At 36.5% G+C, this 18,379-nt stretch overlaps 1 protein-coding gene across 2 annotated transcripts in view; it reads left to right on the top strand.

The window, feature by feature from the left end:
- Positions 1 to 18,379, top strand: part of LOC121320184 (rho GTPase-activating protein 7-like) — a 168,567-nt gene that overhangs the window by 66,820 nt on the left and 83,368 nt on the right. The window lies entirely within an intron of this gene.

Genomic DNA, 18,379 nt, shown 5'->3' with positions numbered 1-18,379 from the left:
TGTACCTGCAACAGTTAAGGACAGTATAACACTCCAGGGTGGACATCCACTACCATCCTCTTAGGCAACATACCTATGGCCACACAATCAAATATCAAACTGTTTTTTTTTTTTTTTTTTTTTTTTGCTGCATGCAGTACAAATCCATGTCCACAGTCTGTGGGTACATTGAATTTAATTAGATCAACCCAGAACAAAATATTTCAAAGGGATTGATCAATGTCCAAATACAACACATAAATAATTATGTTATTACTATTATTATAATTTGCACTAGCTTTTAGTTGTTGTTACATGATGATTTATTGCTATAATACAGTGGTTCCCACTCTGACCCTTGACGTCTGGGTTTTAGCTGTCTTAGCAATGCATTTGTTGTAATAAAGACAAGGACTGGAATTGATCATCATGGCCACAGCTGGGAACATCAGGTATAATGTATTTGACCTTAGTATAACACGTATGTTTTTGTTTTTTTTTGTATTCATTTTTAATACTATATATAATATATATATATATATATATATATATATATATATATATATATATATATATATATCTTGTTGTGAACTTTCTTTAACTGGTTAGTATATACAGACCACATTTACACGATATCACATTTATGATCACGGCAATTGTCATGTTTATCTGATGTTGCCTGAAATTCAAAGGAATACACGTAGTCATTCCTGGATAAGGGATACAAAGGTCAAAGGGGATGACATGCATTTAAAGGGCAGGATCTTTTAGCTGCCTTTGGGGTCTAAACCATCCAAACAGCATTGTTGGTTAAACATGATGAATGGCAAGATAAACTCCAAATACTTGTGTGCCACAGAAATACAGGCTTGTGATTTATATGGCTCTTCTGCTGAGAACATTTCAGACATGCAGTACTGTATATAATTAGCCTGACACGTGTCAGCAAAGGAAAACTTGTCCCAGTGATTATTCTTAAACTTGAAGGAAAATATTCAAGTAGCAACCATTGCCATTTCTAAAATGGACAGCAGTCAATAATCAAGCAATAACATTAAAAACATTAAAATATCAATTTTCAGTGCATCTGTTCACAAAGGTCTGCATGGATTACATGCATAATGTAATAGTGGCTTTCTAGAAACTAGAGTCCAGTATGAAAAACAGATGATGCCTGTCCTGGTCCACAAAAGAACCTTAACCCTAACCCTATCTATATATCTTTAAATGAACATACACAGCTGTGCGGCTTCTAGGTGTCCTTGAATTCATCGATTTTTGGTGACACATGAAGAAATGCCTACAATTTGTCCAATGAAATGAAACCTCCAGGACACCTCCTTCTCACACTGTAATGGGCTGTTCCTGGCAGTGAAAGTTTCCCATTGACCGGCCACATGTAGGGAGGATCTAAAGGTTAGGTTGTGGGGCAATGTGGAGACAGTCAGGCAATCCTACAGGTGAAAAGCTCACAGCAGCATATCATTTAAATGCAATGAAGCAGAAGGCTGATTTGTCACTAAATGAGGGACATCAAAGGCCAGTTGGCTGATGGACTGGTTTGGAGTGTCATATTATTTGCTGTAATTAGAGGTCTTACTGGGGGAAAAAAAGACTTCAACAAATAGGGCTTTCTATATGTCTTTTCTTATCAAGCTGTAGTGTTAACAGGTTAGTGGTAGCACAACTGATTTTTCCATTTTGTGTGATAATTGTGACTTCGGGGTATCGAAAATGGAAAGCTTAGAGAATATTGCTTTACCTTTGTTGTTTCCAGTGATATATTTGTCAACATCAATTGTGACTATGTTGAGAAATGTATGTGATATGTCCATCATAGGACACAGCAAAATAATGTGTTTTTGTAAATAATGCAGGGTTTCCTGTACCCATTTAAAGCCCTTATTTAACCAAAACAACCCTCAATGACCTATGCTAAAATCCCTCTTTAATTTATGGCCATTAAACTTGAACTACATAATGCTAAAATTATTTTTGGCTACCAGATTTGTTCAGCAAAAACTGTTTTATTTCTAGTTTCTGACTATATGCTCCATAACATTTCATTTCATCAGTGGTTAATATTCAATTTAAGGCTTGCATGCTTTTCTTTGGGACATATAAGAACATAAGAAAGTTTACAAAACGAGAGGAGGCCATTCGGCCCATCTTACTTGTTTGGTTATTATTAGCTTATTGATCCCAGAATCTCATCAAGCAGCTTCTTGAAGGATCCCAGGAGATATAGGACACGGAGAACAGAGAACAGTCCTTCATAATCTTATATTGCTAACATGGTTGGAACCTCTACTAAATTATATGCCCTAAAAGTGGACTAATCTCATTTGAACATCAAAGCAGACAGGATGTACTGGACTTGTTTTCAGCAGAATACATGTGTTTTATTTTTTGTTGCCCTTTTAACTTAATTTTTTATGTATTTGTTTACATTTGTAGCTGAAACATTTTCAGGGTTACTACTCAGATCGGCAACAAGTTAAAGCAGATCTCAAACCTCCTGGATGCCAGGGAAAAAAAAATAAAAAAAAAGTTGAGATGCAATGTAGCGCTTCAGGTTCGAATTTGAGATGCAAACTCCTTAGAAGCCTTTTTTTATAAACAGTGCCAAAAGCTTAAAAACTTTGTACAAGCTCCAAAGGGCTTGTTGGAGGATGTTCAAATTCCAGATGAAAGTGTTCACTACAGCTCTACTCAGTAACCTCGCCTCCTGCTCACTGGGGAGTGCTTTCGATAACTGATTGTCAATTAGTTTAAGCATGAAAATAACAGGAAGGTTTGTATTATTAATATATATATATATATATATATATATATATATATATATATATATATATATATATATATATATGGTAATTAGAGGTCCCTTCCTGGGAAAAAAAAATACTTCAACAAGGCAATACTTGTTGTTTTCAAACGACGAAAGTTTGAGGCTTTAAGATTTTGAAAATCAAAAGTTTTAGTTTTTCCCATATCTATCATACAGTCTATCAAAGTGTCATAGTGAATTCTATGGTTTCCCATAAATCCTGATACAGAAGTAGGTTTACCAAATAATAATTCCCCCCCCCCCCCAAAAATAAATAAATAAATAAATAAATAAATAAATCCCAAGGAATCTGGCTATTCAGGAATGACGCTCCTATTTCATAAAAACAATTTTACTGTATACTAAGAACTGTATAATATTTTATAGGTCTCCTAACTATAAACATGAGTACTAGACAATTTTAGCAGTCTTATATTATAGTGCAAAGAGGCATCAAGTTTGTCAGAGGCATAGCTCTGCATTCCATTTTGACCTACTTTTGTAGATTAAATGTTATGTGGGTCATATAAACTCTGATTTTAAAGAGTTTTCACTCCGTACATCAAATGTTGACTGTTTTGGCTTTGCATTTTCAAATTATGAAATTAAATATATGTTTGCTCTCTCACTCACTGCCTATGACTGCTATAGTATTGTACTGTATAGGTTACAGCTTTTTAACAGAGTAGTTTCTGCATTGTGAATTCTAAATTGTCTTTTATTTTGTGGGAAAAATGTGGGGGAAGTTGTACCATGTAAATACATTAAATTGGAATTATCTGTTACAAAACCAAAAAAAAACCCACATTGATTAGACATACACACATGAATCTTGGTATCTATTTAACTGTAGGGGTGACTTTGTAAACAAAAAAGGTACTGGCTTTTATAATTAAGGAAGAGGGATAGCATTTTTGTTTATACAGTACATGTAATGTGCTGAGCTTGATTTACACTAGCTCCCATGTATGTTTCAAATTTGCATCTGCTTGGGGATCAAGATTTCAAGCCTTGTTATACATGTTTATACATGTTTTAACATAACTTCAGATCTGAACCAGAGGCAGGCCGGCTAATCTGATGAACAGGAGGGACGACACTGTTGCTGTTAAGAATGATTTGGCATTTTGCCGTTTGGGATGTAAAAAAAAATTCATTTTCTTACTCATAGATGTTGCATTCTAAAATATATATTTACTGAACACTTTTGTCATTCAGTTCATAGAACAGGAAAGCATTTTTTTATTGTACATGTTATATATATATATGTTTTTTCATACGGTTCATCTTTTAAAAATTGTTTAATTCTCACCTGTCGTTCAAAAAGGTACCGGATATAGGATCCAGTGCAATCTGACACAAATTAACCCCTGTTTACATCGATGTTAGGATTTACATTTATGAATTATGCACAATAGTTATTTTGATGATTAAAAAATGATGCCTCTTTGCTCAGAAACAAACAAGAAAAATGATAAATTGATGCAACTACAGCTTACATCAACAATTATTCAAATGACACATCATCCTACTGACATAACTTTATTTATTAAACACTATTTTGCACTGAAACCCTTACACGTTTTCTTTATACTCAACATAGGGCCCTTTATCGCTGCACATATGGCAATCTGGCTATGGGGTGAGGTATAGATATGAATACTTCTTTGAATATTTAGTACCCTTTTTGATCTCTTGAAGCTGCGAGACGTCTCTTTGATGTATGATCAGTCATGCCAGTTCACATTCCTTCTGGGCTCTCAGGTCCCAGCTGACAGGCACCAGAACAATGTACTCTTGGTCACATACACCTGCACTTGAGAGGTAAGGCCTTTCACTTGTAAATAGATGAAAGTTCTCTTGTCAGTAAAGTGTTTCAGGACATTAACACTGTGACCTGACAGACATGTACACCGTTTTCTCACTGTTTTCCAGGATCATAGAGCCAATTGTACATGTGTAATAATATTCCTGTGCCATAACATAGGTAATCAGTTAGAAAGACAGATCTTTGAAGGTATAATTGTAATAATATATCTCTCTCTCTCAAATAAAGTCTACCTCGATTACTCTCCTTGGCCTTACGTTTTAAGCTGAAAGACCTGTAATGGAGTACAAAAATCAAGGTCATCTTAGGTATGGCATGAGGTAGGTTTTAACACTGTTTTGTTACGTCTTTGTCCACCATCTTTAATTAAACCTTAGTAACATAGAGCATGGGTTCTCAAACTTGTTTTGCTCGGCCCCTGTGGTAATGTAGTTTGCAGTGGACAGGTTTAGAGTTGATGCAGTGCTCAAGTAATGACAAACAGCAACGTTCATGATGCAATTATAATATATTTATAATCCAAAGTCACTTGACAACTTTAAATAAAAATCATTGGCAATACACAGCTTTGTGTATTACTCAGTAAAACCCACAGGGTTCAGTCCCGAAATAATAATGACAGTAAATGCACACACAGAACACAGACATGGTCACAAGTCCAGAGTGAGTTCTAGTGTGCAAATGGTGAAATACAGTTTATTAGTGAACAGTAGTGCAGTGCTGTCTGGGTTGGTGCTGGACTTTAGCGACAGCTCCAGGGTACGTGTTAGCCATCTAACAAGAACAAACGTTTACAATTAGAATGACAAAACAAACAAACACTCATGTTACATCACAGTCCTTCAGCGGTTTGATTTGTCCGTAACCATAACAAAGGAGCAGTTCACTTAGCCATGCCCCCTTGATTAGCGAGTACAATCATTTTTTTTTCCTCCAATCTGCCACACTGCTTCCCTTCTGGGGCAATGACTTGGTGTACTGTGGATCCGCCCCCTTCCTGGATGGCCACCTTCCTACTGACCCTGGAATGAATTGTCAACCATCCAGTTCGGGGCACACTTTTGGATTGGGGGGTGGGGGGCAAAATCCACAAATGAGAGGGTTTAGGGGGGTAGCAACGGTTTTCAGGAATAAATAATGTAAATATTTTTTAGCTGATATTAAATGCACTTTTATTTCGACCAAACATCTTAACTGTAAAATAAATAACCAGATTACAAAATGAAACCATGGCATAATATTAGACCCACAGATGTAGAAGTGTTTAAATCAACAACAAGTCTGTCACTTGTGTCACTTGGGTGTCTGCTTCAAGATGGACATTCTGTGTGAATTAAGATTTAATTTTCCCATCAGAAATGGAACAAAGCATCGAAAAGTTGCATATAGTATCAGTACGATTTACTTGTAACTCCTCTGATTGGTAAATAACCCTTGTTTCTTTAAGTTTCCATTTCAAAGTATCTTCACCAATGATTGTGGCAATAATCATGATATTGTTCAAGGATTGTGGCAATAGTAACATTGTCCAAGGACTGTGACAAATTGAGAAACAGTGTGAAACACACACACAAAAAAAAAAACTGAACATTTAAAAAAAGAAGTTTTTTTGACTGGCCTTAGCACTTTATACACAACTATAATATACACATACAAACAAGGATCTGGACACTTAGTAAACACAGCGGGAGGTCTGGCTTCATATTACATCCTTTACTGTTAAGGATTAAATGTATATGCGCTGTAATTTAATGCTAAGGATCTTAAGGTTAGTCCAGTATTTTTTGTGATCACATGACCCCCTTTTGTGTTGGGACCCCAGTTTGAGAAATGCTGACATAGAGGATAGTTGTTCACATAGGTTGGAAACCCTTAGTTACAAAATAAATATATAAACAGAAATGTCAAAACAATCAAACTTTAAAACATTGTACTATATTCTGGCAGGACAGAGGCACTGCACTTGTAAATATTGTTTGTGTAAATAATGTTTTGTATATTTTGAATTTAAGTTTGGCAGGGATGGGGTTAAAATCCCATCTGCAAACATGTGTGTGGAATGTGGCCATTCCCAAATTGGTTAATTGGTTGCCAATTTGGAGATGGCCACTTGTATATAAGAGGAGCCAGCCCCTTTATTTAGGAGCTCAATTAGTTTAGAGATAGGGCTGAGAGCAGCAGACTGTGCTGTCTGTCCTGCATTCATATCACCTTGCCTTGGGTGCATCTTTTGTTTGGATTTATTTAGTTAAACTGTTTGTTTTGTATGTTTTGTTATGTAATAAAAGTGTGCGAGAAGTGCTGGACCACAGTGAAAATAAGACAAATCATGGATCAATAGTTCAAGCAATTTCTGGTTCTTAAAGTGTACGTGTGAGAAGTATGGTGTTCAACCAGTTTATACAGATCATATTGGTGGGTATCGTATCTTGATTTAGTTACATACCTTAAAGCACCCGTGTAGCAGAGGTTAGAGATAGAGCTAGCTGCAGACAGGGTTGGCAGCAGGCAGCTTTAGTGAATGTTGTTCTGTGTATGGGGTTGGCTCCCTAAGACTTCTACAAAAGTCCCAAAAGAGGATAAAATAGCAGGAGCAAATATAAATATGCTGTCTCTCTATCTCTGTGATCAACAACAACAGTGGGTGCTACAAGCAGAGTGTCCATGTCCTCACTAACCTATTCCTTAAAGATATGGGGACCGTAATAATTGCAAGCAACTGCGTACAGTAGAACGACAATTTAACTGCTCTTAATTAATGGAACTAAGTTGTTTAATTCAACTGGTGGATAAGATGATTACAGATTTACTCTGTCCTAATTTGGACATTAGAACACAGTGGGCGAGTTTATTTTGGTGTAAAAAAAAACATATAATAGGCTTGGGACATACTTGTGGTGGTCTGTGATTGTAAACATAGGAAACCTCAATCCAGTGCATTCCATTTGGTGGCTCTGTCAATATTTTAGAATTAAGTTTGAGTTGTTAGGTATGTTTATTCTGTACCAGCAGCAGTTCATTGTATCATTTACTGTGATACATAACATTTGGCTGCAGGCTACACAAATGTTCCACTTCCACTTTCTAATAAAACATCCAGGAATGAGTAATCCATAATCAAATTCAGTGCATTGTTTCCCAAACAACTGTTGGCAGATACCTTATCTAGACAAACATAAGCTATTGTTCCTTTGTTTGTTAACATTCCACACAGCTTTACTGTAGATAATAATGTTTCCAGGTTTTCCCATCCCATGTGCCTCACTTCCACAGTCTTCCAAGTACAGTCTCAGACAAAAGTATTGGGACCCTATGCTTGTTATATCATAATTCAAGATAACAAATTAAGGACAAGCACTTAGTAAACTGCAACAGTTTTTTTTATAAAACAAAAGGCAAGATATAATATTTCTAATAATTTAACCAATAATCTTTGTCAAAAAACAAACATTTCAAGTATTCGTTCATGACAAAAGTAATGGCACCCCTGCTTTAGTATTCTGTGTGATCCTTTTGCTTTTATTACAGCTTTCAGACTTTTATTACAATTCATATGTTATCTTGTAGGTCAAATCTGGACCCATTCTGTCTTTCATATTTCCTTCAGATTGGATACACAATGCTTCAACTTTGTTCAGATCATTCCAAAGTATTTCTGTTGGATTGAGATCAGGTGATTGCGAAGCCCATTCCAGAAGTTGTATCTTTGTTTTCTTCAAGAATTCCAGAGTTGACTTTGGGTTGTTGTCATATTGGAAGATAAACTGTCTGCCTAATAGCATATGATATCATTGTATTTTGTAGAATGTTTTGATACATGGTTGTATTCATTCAATCTTTAATCACATGCATGTCTCCAGTCCATGAACTGCTAAAACACCCCTATATCATGATTGAACCACCTCTATACTTAACAGTAGGTACAGAAGGTTTTCTTTATTATTGGCTTACCCTTTTTTTCTCCAAACATACTGTGGTCCATTTTTGGGTAAAAGTTATATTTTAGTCTAATTGGACCAGAGAATTTTTTTGAAGAATACTTCAGACTATAAAACTCCTACCTGCTGTACCTATAATTGTCTTTGGACGTCCACTTCTTTCAAGTGTTTCAGTTGAATTGTTCTGTGGTACTTCTTGATTATTGCTGATTTGTGGATTTTGGTATTCCGTATTTCTTTGATACTTGGAGTGGAACCTTTGTATATTTCAGGGGGCTGGAGCCAGGACTCCTCCTCTGACTCAAATATATCTGTCATATCTGTCAATCAACCTTTAATTACCTGTCAGTCACCCTATTTAAACCATAGCCAGCTTCCTAATTCTTATCTTGCTTTTCAGTTTGTGGTTACCACGCAGACTTGCAGACCCAATCTTAAAATAAAACCCTTTTTTTTTCTATCGGTATAAATAACTATTCACCCGAGGCAGCTTTCATTTTCACCTGACTCAGATGAAGAAATTCTCTCTTTTTCTGGCTGTCTTCCTTCAACAAATAATCCACTGAAAAAACTTTCAAAGAAATCTACCTGTCCTGCTGCTCCTCCATATGACAATGCTGCTCCTTCAATCCCTGCTTATCCAGCTATACCCCCACTGGCATTTATCTTTGCTGTGCTAAACACATTAAACCTGAGGATGATCCAGTGCAACTTTTTTTTTTTACAAGGATTACAAGCCTTACCCATTGAATCAGGGTGTGATTGGCCTGCTTTATTTGTTCCATATTGCAATTCCATATCAGATGAGTCTGTCCTCCTCAAAAGACTCAGCAGAGATCAAAACTAGTCAGTTCATGCGCCACCACCCGCTAGTTTGCATGCTTCACTCGCCTCTGATTCAGCATCTACAACCCTTCAGCTTTCAATTTCATCTGATCCTTCCTCCCATTTGTGTTATCAAATTTCTAACAATATCAACCAACTCATTCATGTTCTATCCACCTCCATTCCTATAGGCAGTCATTACATCCTCATCAGTAAGAGCACCAGCAGCACTGCTCACATCTCCCGTTTGCTTCAGCCACGCCCACACCTGTTCTCGAGCAGCCAATCTTGACTTTAGTGACCACCTCTAGTCTACTTCTGCTGTTTCAGTATTTAATTACACACTCTCTCTCTCTCCTCAACTAAGATGCAATATTATTGAAGGTAAAGATGTTAATTTGGTCTCGATTCTTATTGCATCTCAGAATTTCTGGATCACAGGGTAGTTGACTGAGGAGATTATTCTAAAATCTCAGGATCCTCGGTTTTTCTCAATCTCCTTTGTGAAGTTTACTCTTACCGCCGACAAAAACTGGAATTACATTATTTAACATTGTTGATCTCTCGGTCAGATATGGTGGTACCACTTTTATGAGCATCATAAAGCTTTTTCAGCCAAAGCAGCCTCTCAGTTAGCATTGGACAATGCACTGATTACTGCTCTCAGCCTGATCATGGGGCCTGATATTCAAAAGGTTTGTGCACCACGCAGAGGGGAGTGCACGTCGCAAATGGCCGTTGTGCCGAAATTGTGCCACGTTGCCATATTCGAAAAGTCAAAGCAAAGGATCCTTTACCAGCCTCAGTACTCACATTTGTGATTTTAAAATGCAAAAAAAAAAAAAAAAAAAAATAGATCTGAGGCTATGGTTACTATAGGAAGCTATAAGGTATTCATTTAAATAAGTATCATATAATTTACATTGAATAGCCTTATATACCAGAATATACCAGTGCTTCAACCTGCATAAAGCCAAAGTAGTCCAACCTACCAAATCGTATAATATACAATGATGAGTATTAAATCTTCTATTTTTATTGTACCTCAATGCTGCATGATATAGCTAGTCCAGTTTATCTAGAGTTGATGGTGATGCAAACCTGCATAGTGTATCAACATAGTCAATTTGCGGTAAAACATAAAAGCAATAAGCCTCTTTTTTTTGTTTCCATAACATATATAACATGTTCATATCATAGTGATGTTTATAACGTATTTCCATGCCCAACAGACGAGTGGAAACATGCACTCACCTCTGTCCAGCACACTGCCTTCCTTCTGTTCCTTTAATATGGTCCTATTAGCATATGGTAATGCATCGGTAAATAGAAACATGTGATTCTAAGTGGACATTCAATGTGCACATAGCACAATCAAATTTGAATTGGACGAAAGCCCTAATTCGTCAGAATATACCAATAACTGCGCACCGCTAATTCTAATAATGTCAGAGTAACAGTCCACTCTGGAGTTGGGTACAATAGTACAAACGCACAATTTTCCCTGTAGCAGTCCAATCATAAGTTAAGCTGAGGCAGCACAAACAGTTCTGTTAACTGTAATTTCTGGCCGTTTTTATGCAGCTGTCCAGTTTGCTGAATGTCGGTGTTGCGAATTGTACAGAGACTGTTCATTTATTGAGAAATCATAGTAGGCTACAATTAACATTTTAGGAGCATATTTAGAATTAATTATTATTCTTATGAAAAAATGGAATAACGAAAAAAAATCCATTCCGGCGACACTCAAAACCTTACAAACTGGGCTTAATCATGATGTTCAATTGGGTGAGTAGAATGAATAGGATAACACATTTCTGTGTATTGTGTATATAAAAATGCTTGATTGATGTTTACTTTGCAGGTGAATTATCTTGTTACATTTGCAAATCAGAGAGTGTGCTACCACAGTAGACTTTGTCATGGCACGACTTATATAAAAAAAAATTCAGAAAAAAAAGACCTAAGCCTTTTTTTAATTTTACTTCAAAAACATACAGCTATGTCGGATCAGCTGGCCTTTAAAGAAACCTATTTAGTATTTCCTTGTGATTCTCGCTTGGCTGTTATGTGCAGTTGCTAGATTGGTAGTCAATGCGCATACGGTTTTGCGAGGCACAAACAGATTTGCGAATTGCTCAAATTTTTTGCGAGGCATAAATTTAGCGAGGGGATTGCGCGAAGATCGAAGATCGGGCCCATGATCTTTAATAGATTCTTCAGTAGTTTCTACGCTAACACTTTGTGCTTCCACCGCCCTTTCTACCTCTGATGAGGAGACTGAAGAGGAGGCTGATTTTGGATACAGCCTCAAATTATCTTCTCCTGCCCTCAGCAACATTTTTATTTATTTATTTATTTATTTATTTGCTTATTTATTTAAATTTAGGAAATGTGCATCTGCAGTTTCTCCTATTCATTCTTCAGTTCCGCCTGCTTTTTCAACAAGCAAAGATGCTCATGGAAGACCCATCAAACATTCCGGCTGCAGATAGCTTTACAATCATTTCAATTCCTCATTCTACAATTCCAAAGGATGCCATTTTTTTCCATATGTGCAGTTTTGTGGTGATGCTCATTCAGGTTCCATCTTTTTCATCTAAATGACATTCACTTTCTCCTTATATCTGCTCCATCAGCCCCTCCAGTTGAAGCTCTTTTAGAACTTATGTCTCTCTTCTCAGCAGTTGGTGTCCCCCTCTCACAGGGGAAAACCATCGGTCCAGTTTACACTCTTGATTTCCTAGGAATAACTTTATAGTACTACATAGCCCAACTTCATCCCGATAAATTAGAACACATTTTAGTCTCTCAATCAATCCACAATCCACAATCCACTACAGCACTGCAATGGGCTTTTGATGTTTTACGATATATATATATATATATATATATATATATATATATATATATATATATATATATATATATATATATATATATATATAAATATATAAATTGTAATTAATCACTAACTTTCTTTTCTAACTAACAATTGTCTCTCTTTGCATTGGTGGCGCAGTTGCAGGGAGCTAGGGCTCCTCTTTTGGGGGCAAGTCAACCTCACTTCCCGACCTTAGAGGCTGTCTAGGTCGCTTCTCCCTCTGAGAGGAAGGTTCCCGCTGGCCAGAGGGGACCCCCTGCTAAATAACTAACTATATTTTGTTATCCTTTTTCCTGCTAATCTATTCATTTGCATCCATACCAGTCTGCCCCTTCGGAGCAAGCTGTTCCCAACTTTTGAGCTAGTCATCTGACTCACTTATCGAAGGTGGTTCTTACACCAGGGGGAGGGGAGAAAAAAATGGAAATCACAAGCCCTGTCTCTCAAAAGCTTTACCGTGTTGTGCTTTTAAAGAAAAATGTTTACCATTGAAGAGACCTTTCATAGAACTGTGCCTGTCACAGGGACATTCAGAGATCCTTTCTAAATGCAAATTCTATAAATTTTAGCTTATTTCTCAAAACAGCTTGTGTAACACATAACTATTAACTAAATAAACAAACTGCAGAACCCTTTACTTTTGTTTTAACAAGAAAGTTAATTTGTGTCACACAGGGGTCAGTAGAAAAAAAATTTACTTCCAAAAGTGATGTTAAAATAAACAGGAAAGTCTTCATAAATTATTATGCTTGTTGTTTACCTTCAGAAAATAGAACACTCAATACAGAGAAAATTCAAATACAAAACTCATGGGAGGCCATACTTGTCATGTCCAGTATTTTGGCCATTGTTATTTATTTATTTTTTATCCTGCCTGGGATGCATTTGAAACCTTTTGAAACTGTATGAGCTTTACATGATATAGAGAGAACTACATATACAATTCTGATTAAATTTGCTATGAGCATTCTTTACCATCTTTGTATCTACCTTGGAATCTTTTTATAAAAACGAATAGAAAAGATCAGAAAGTATTGAGAGACCCTATTGAGGTTTAAGGCTGGTTCACACTGGGAATACGATTCAGACTGATGCTACGAACGCACCACCTTGCGTTCAAATCGTAGACGCTGCGGACGAGTTGGTAGATTTCAACTTCTCAGCGTCAAGCTGGTGATGTCACTCGCGTTCAACCAACCACATGCATTTCTGTTTCCTTTAGAATTTTACAAGTAAAATACAATCTACCATGTATTATTTGAAATACATTTTATATGAGTAAATTCCAAGTAGTGAATTCTTGCAATAAATTGTTTCTATGAACATTGGCCTATTAACCTAATGGGGTCTCTTTGGGGTCTTTGGGGTTCATAAAGGGTTAACGCCTGTCGAAATGAGAAAACAGGAGTACATGATCGGATTTCGTCCATAGCCACCTATTTAACGGCAGTTGCTATTCATAAGAGATAATTCAGATGCGTCTTTAAGCCCCAACGATTTTTGTTTATTTATTTATTTATTTTTTGGTCCTGCAGTTAAGAATGGAAATCTTATGTGTACATATGGAAATGCGTTTTCCAGCGTTGCCAAAACAAAAAATACTTTTTTTCTAAATTATGACAAGTCCTGAATTTTTGGCAGACGTGATCAGGTTTTGCAGACTGCCCGTGACTGGCAGCTGCAGACTTGGGTGTCGGTGGATTCCGTTTTTCTTTTTGCAACAGCTGTTAATGGCAATCAGGGAACATTAATAATGCCGACGGTGTAATCAAAAACAGGCGGATTTTTGTTCTTGAACGACTCTATACCCATTCATAAAGTGATTTGCGACAGTTGCCCATATTCTCCGATCATTTTATTAATAGCAATATAGACGACTTTCTTTTATTACAGCAGTTGGCAAATACTTTTATGAATAGGGCCCTTTGTGACTAAATTACAAGAGACATAATTTCTGAAAGCTCAGGGTCCACCCTAACTTATAATAGCATGGTGGGAATTTATAAACACATTACAATAATGGCAGCTTTCCACAAATTTGTAACGATCCTTTCCAATTTAAAATGGGACACCCATACTAAAAAGATTCCTCCTCCTCAGGAGGTTATCCCAGGATGAAAAATGTAATACCTCTGAACAGATAAAATACCATGATCCAGCCAGTTATTCTGGTAGAAAAAAAAAAAAAAAAAAAACATATTTAAAATGATATTATAAAGAAAAACTAAAAGCTATAAATGCTCATTAATTAGTTTAAAATACACCAATGATATTTTGTTTTTTAAGATAACACGGATATTTAAAAGTGAATAAAAATGCTTAATCTGTCTACCTAACTAACCGCATAGATTCCTTAAAAGGAATTCCACATCTGGAACATTTTACTATGCTCATGTTTACATGCCTTATCGGCACTCCTTCTCATGACTTCATTCTGTCCTCCCTTCTTAACTAAAAACATCTATTTAAACAGTGTTGTGATTACATGTAGACAAAGCCTGCTCTAATTGACTGTACAGGATTGAAACTACCATAACTTTTATTATGCTTTGTGACAGGGTCTTCCTCGGGTCACGCGTGTGGGTAGCCGCTGTTCAAGCATACAAAGAGACAGACGAGGTGTTTGATGTTGAAACGCCGGCACAGGCGCACAGGATTTATTAACACAAATAAAAAGAAAACAAAAGTAAAATAAAGGTGGTCATATGACGTTACCAGCGATGGTAACGCATGGAGGACTAATAAAGCAAACTGTACAAAAAGTGCAAAAGAAAACACAATACCACAAACTGAAAACGACAGGCCTTGCAGCAGCCCTGAGTTATCTCCCGCGGATGTTTTTAAACTGACGGACACTCGGTCGAGACCCGCCCACTTGCTGATTGAGGACCAGCGCAGCCAATCACTTGCTGCCCTTCCCTCAATTAAGCATAGCAGGCAGCAAGTCTCAATCGAGCGCCCGTCTGTAAACAATAATTAAATCAAACAAATCAAGTCCCAAAACGACACAAAATAAACCCATTCCCACATATCAACCACACCAACATTAATTTACCACTGTGCAGGGCAATCGCACTTGGGCATGCTTGCAACTTCAAAAAAAAAAAAAAAAAAATAGATTTATGTAAAACAGTGTAAGTTCATTTGTTTTATATGTTTTTTTTCTTCAAAGAATAAGATATTTTATGACATGTAAGTAACTGAGTAAAAGGAAAAAGTGTTTTTATTGTCATATCACACCAATTAACATTCTAAAATGAATAATAATACCCGAGACGGTTCACAAGCCTCTAAATTATATATGTTAGTCCTTTATTTCTGGCTGGTTAACATTATTGGGTGTGTTTTTCCTTTCTGTAAATAGCTTTGATAATCTTGCCCACGGTGTCATCCCAACATGGAAGCGTTAACATTTCTGAAGGGCACTTCCCAATGCCTTTCATTTACCTTTTTAATTTAGATCCCTGAGACTTAAGTCTTTGTGTGGTATACCTTCTGTTTATTTGTCTTTCTTTCAGAAGCCTGTCTCTTTCAAAGCTCCTCTTGACTCCTGCAGCTGCTCTATTGATCAGGAGCACCACTAGAAGCCTGGAAGAAAGCATTCCTGGCACACATAGGGCCCGGTGTTTGACTTCCTTTAACTCCTTCACACATTTCTCCACATGCTTCCTCTGGAGCTAACAAATAGATCTGCATCACAAAGATCTCATTATAGGTGTTTGTGCTGCTACTTTTAATTTCTGCTGTTTATCTTAAGGTCAAAGCAGCAGCATTCAGCATAATATTCATATTAGAATACTGTATATCAGCCATGTAGCAGACAGCATCTAAAATAGACTGTGTTCCTAATTCTCTGTGGGCATCCGTACGGCTTATGAAAAAAACTAAAACAAAACAGTATAGGCTACTTGTATATTTGTCCTCAATAATAAGAACAAGACATTTAGATTGTGAATGGTTATTTTTCAGTAGGCTACAGAACTGCCCCTTTAAAAAATAATACTAAACAAACCAGAGTTGGAAGGTCACAGCACAGGGGCAGACACCCCAAGGCGTACAAGCAACCCAGACCCTTCTATAAAAGACATTTACTCTGAAGTGAATGAAAATAATCACTGACACTGTACAAATAGTTTAAATTAGTTAAAGGTACAGTTACTGAAGTGTATGATCTCTGTTATGAGAACCATAAGAAATACTTTTGGTTGACGATTAGGGTGCTTTGCATCTGCAACATTATATCACTTTTTGTGTGTATTATTTTCTGTGTAAATCATTTTTTCTGTGTTTTACTTAATTATTGAAAAGCACCAAATCTAGCAGGGGTTGGAGGTCAAGTGGAAAAAGTTCTAAAAATATACCTCTGTGCATGAAAGCATTACATAACATGGTTCATGTTTAAAGAAAATATCTTCTCTACTGAAAAATCACATTTACACAGTGAAAATGGATGCTTAACAATGCCCTGTTGTAACTATATTACCTAGAGTATTGTAGCAAAAACTATAGTCTCCTGAATGTGTGATATTTTCGCTTGCAAGACTATGAAAATCTGACAAAAAGATTTAGCTGAATCCCCAGGGAGTCTGAATGCAGGGGCCGAGGACATAGTTCAGGAAATGTTGCACACAAAAGAAAATTTATGTCAGGAAATTCTCACCAATTACGCCTGCATAAGGAAAACAAGCAATTCTCTTTTTAGATGTGTATATGCAACAGTTAAGCAGGGTGTCTACAGTTTGTGAAGTATTTAAAAAAACAATGCACACTGTGTTGTGTATCCTTTTTGAAAAATATGCGGTTTGGGGGCCCAAATGTATGTGTATGAACATGAAGAGTGATATGAAAGAACCCCTTATAGACCCAAGGATGTTTTAAAATCATGGCTCTGATGCAATACACCATCTCATACACCATCCTTCCCACACATTAAATAGCTGCTAACCAATTCTTGAGTTTTGAGTGTATTTAAGTGATAAGCAATAGACATGCAAAAGGAAATGTAACTATACAACATCTGTATTATTCCAAAACTTATAACCTATGTTTTACATGCCAGTGTTTTTGTGTCTTCAACATTTTTCCAGTCGAAAACTACCAATACAGTGAATTATATAGAATATGAACAGATAGATGCAATTACAATGTAATAGTGGATACACACAAGAACCCCTGTTGCATATATATGGACTGTGGTTGAACTTCAACAAATGTTTAATAAAATATCAGTTAAGCATTTATTTGTTTATGCAGTCCCCTCATATTGTGTTTGTTTCATCTAATTTTTAATTCGGGGTTTGCAAACATTTCAACTCTATAACATTCTCTTATATTTGAATATCTGCATATTCAAAATTGCAGTGCGTAATATAGAATCACAAATAGAAGAAAAGAGGAGTAGTGATAATCAGACTTAAGAAAATATGTTAGCAGCTGAAGGCATAAGCATGAGATCAGCAGGTTCAGACTTTACCCATGCATGTCAACAGTCCCCATATGGTCAGGACAGTCTGGATTTCCTAGCAAATGTCCCACGTCCCGATGCATAGAAAGAAAGTCCCGATATATACCCATAGAAAAAAATGCATTTATCCTGCACAGTAGAGTTAGCGAAAACCACACACTGTGCTGTTTATGCGGCTGACACACCTGCTGATCACTAACTAATACAAAGGTAAGAAAGCTTCATTATGTCTATTTCTATGGTCATGATGGTCGTGTGATGTTGAGTTGAGGGGGATACGTCTATTATATGATAATAAGTATTTTTTGCATATGACCTCCCCCCCCCCCCAAGTGTATGCATATAACACCCCATGCTATAGATCAATATAGTTACTAAGTGCTTTAGGATCGAGGTTGTTTTTTTCTGAGCAAAGGCTTTACCACTGCGACCTTAAATGCAGAGGGAACTCTATCAGAGAAAAGTGATTCATTTATAATTATTAAGATGCGTGTATTAGTGGTACAAAATACATCTTTTAATAGTTTGGTAGGAATTGGATCAAGGGAACACGTAGTAGGTCTCATACTCGTAACTAGTGCCATCAGGTCTCAGTAATCTCAGAAAAAGCCTCTATTGTAATATTAGAACCAGT

The sequence above is a fragment of the Polyodon spathula genome, chromosome 1 (genome assembly GCF_017654505.1).
Source record: "Polyodon spathula isolate WHYD16114869_AA chromosome 1, ASM1765450v1, whole genome shotgun sequence".
In the NCBI taxonomy this organism is placed as follows: domain Eukaryota; kingdom Metazoa; phylum Chordata; class Actinopteri; order Acipenseriformes; family Polyodontidae; genus Polyodon; species Polyodon spathula.
The sequence above is the reverse complement of the archived record's forward strand: the minus strand, read 5'-3'. Positions and strand labels throughout refer to the sequence as shown.